Below are 2473 nucleotides of genomic sequence, written 5' to 3'. Positions count from 1 at the left end.
TTACAGTATTCTTAATTAACCCTATCTATGGCCACATTTCAATCGGGGTGGGGACTACCCTACCGGCACCCTGTGGAAGGAGTTGTTGTACTTCTCACTCCTGGTTCGGCTGCTGGCTATTGCTGGCTCGGCGCTTTTCTCCTTCTTGCGATCCTCGGTGTCGGCTGGTATGTCCATTCGGTGCACGGCTCGTATCGGCGTGGCCTTGGCTCTATACATTGTGGCTCCGCCTGCGCCTCACGCTCCCCTGCATCTCCTTGCTCCGCCTGCCGACGTCTGGTCACAGCTCACCGATGTTGTGCTTGAGCACCATTTTTCGCCGCTCGCCATCGAAGTTCTTCACTTGCCACTGATGTTCCACCCCCTTAATGAGGAAGGGTGCTCCCTCTCTAAGGCCGGTACCTGATTTATCTACTCGCATCATGATGTAATTTATTGCTTTCGAACCGCTGGGTGGGTGGGTTTCAGCATCAAAACAAAAACATCTTTTACTGATTTTTTTTTACATAATTAAAGCCTGCGCCTTGAGTCTCTTGTGCTCTCTCATCTGGTTCCAATGGTAACCTGCCAGACGCAGACCAGGTTATCCATGTAGCCAGCAAATAGAGTCTGTCCGTCTGCAGACCAGGCCAATGAGGTGCACTGAGGTGGCTCTGCCTTGCTGCTGGTGCTGATGACCTCCTGTTTGAGTTCATCCACAATGATCTTGCCTTCCAGGTCCCAGATCTTGATGCTGGGTCCCGTGGCAGCACTCAGCCAGTAGCGATTGGGGCTGAAGCAGAGGGCATTGATGATGTCCCCACCATCCAGCGTGTACAGGTGCTTGCCTTCGTTCAAGTCCCACAACATAGCTTGGCCATCCTTGCCACCAGAAGCACATAGGAAGCCGTCGGGTGAGACTGTCACTGTGTTCAGGTAGCCGGTGTGCCCAATGTGGTTGGTCTTCAGCTTGCAGTTAGCCAAATTCCACACCTTCACCAGCTTGTCCCAGCCACAAGAGACAATGATGGGGTTGCTGCTGTTGGGGGAGAATCGGACACAGGAGACCCACTCAGAGTGGCTTTCATCCTGCACAGTGTACTTGCAGACACCCAGCGTGTTCCAGAGCTTGATGGTTTTGTCCCTGGACCCTGAGACTATCTGGCAGTTGTCAGAAGAGAAGGCCACGCTCAGCACGTCCTTGGTATGTCCCACAAAGCACCGGGTGGTGGTTCCTGTGGTCAGGTCCCAAAGGCGCAAGGTGCCATCCCAAGAGCCAGAGAGGGCAAACTGCCCATCAGAGGAGATGACCACATCACTGACAAAGTGGGAGTGGCCCCTCAGGGCTCGCTGAGGGATCCCGTAGTTGGTTTCATCCCGGGTCAGTTTCCACATGATGATGGTCTTGTCGCGCGAGGTGGACATGATCATGTCTGGGAACTGCGGGGTGGTGGCGATCTGGGTCACCCATCCGTTGTGGCCCTTCAGGGTGCCACGCCGGGTCATCTGCTCCGTCATGGCGGCGGCTGAGAGGGCTCGAGCTCCCGCTGTGGACGGAGGATGAAGGCAGATTCAGCAGCGGCCCTCACTTCAGCCCCGCCAACTCGCTCAGGCCCAGAGAGAGAATTAAGTGGACTAAGGGCTCTGAGTCACCCCGTCTCTCTGCTCACACCTAGAGGTGGGGCTCAGCTACAGGATGCCTTGGCTTAGTGAGGAACCACATTTTATACCCTCTTGATTGTGAATTTCTCTCCCCTGCTGGTGTTTGGGTGTTAGGTGGGTTCAGGGCTGGTGGCCAGGCAAGAGAGGTCAGGCCAGATGGTTAGCCTTGCTTCCACTGTCTGGCGGGGGGGGGGGTCCGGCCAGCTGAAGTTTCCCTGTGAGTTTGGTGTCACTGGCTAGTTCCTGAGCTGTTTCAGACACTCATGCAACTTCAGCTGTCTTTTTCCCAGAGAGCACTGGGGAGACATTTTTGACAGGTCCATAACTGGGACCGCAGAAATGTAATCCCCCTCCAACTTGTTGGGATTGTAGATGAAAGAGTGGCAGGGTGAGGTTCTCTGTGTTTGGTGTGTGTAGTTTGCAGGGGGTTCATTCTATACACTTGGAGGGCAGGTAGAGGAGAGTTAGTCAGAGATTCACTGTGAGTTTGGTGTCCCTAGCATACCAAGAGGGGCATTCTGTACACTCCTGAACCTGCTTTTTTTACCTAGGCCTCATTTTCCCAAAAGCACTTTCCGGTGTTCACTTTCTTTGGAGGGCTGTAACTTGTACCCCATAATTCAACCCTCACCAAACTTGTAGGGCAGGTAGAGGAGAGTCAGCTGGAGATTCTCTGTGAGTTTGCTGGGAGGCTGTTCTGCTGCATCATGAACCTCATGACCCGAACTGGTTCGTTTAGTATCAAAGTGTTTGTGACGGTCCATGGTTCACAAACGGCACATGCCACAAACCCATATGAACCGAATTTTCCCAGTTCATGCCCATCCCTACT

At 53.7% G+C, this 2473-nt stretch overlaps 1 pseudogene; it reads right to left on the bottom strand.

Annotated features, from left to right (window-relative positions):
• Window positions 1-538: 538 nt before the first annotated feature.
• On the bottom strand, window positions 539-1581 carry LOC107105474 (annotated as a pseudogene).
• Between the last annotated feature and the right edge of the window lie 892 nt (window positions 1582-2473).

Source organism: Gekko japonicus, unplaced genomic scaffold (genome assembly GCF_001447785.1).
Source record: "Gekko japonicus isolate JY-2015 unplaced genomic scaffold, Gekko_japonicus_V1.1 scaffold1752, whole genome shotgun sequence".
In the NCBI taxonomy this organism is placed as follows: Eukaryota; Metazoa; Chordata; class Lepidosauria; order Squamata; family Gekkonidae; genus Gekko; species Gekko japonicus.
The sequence above is the reverse complement of the archived record's forward strand: the minus strand, read 5'-3'. Positions and strand labels throughout refer to the sequence as shown.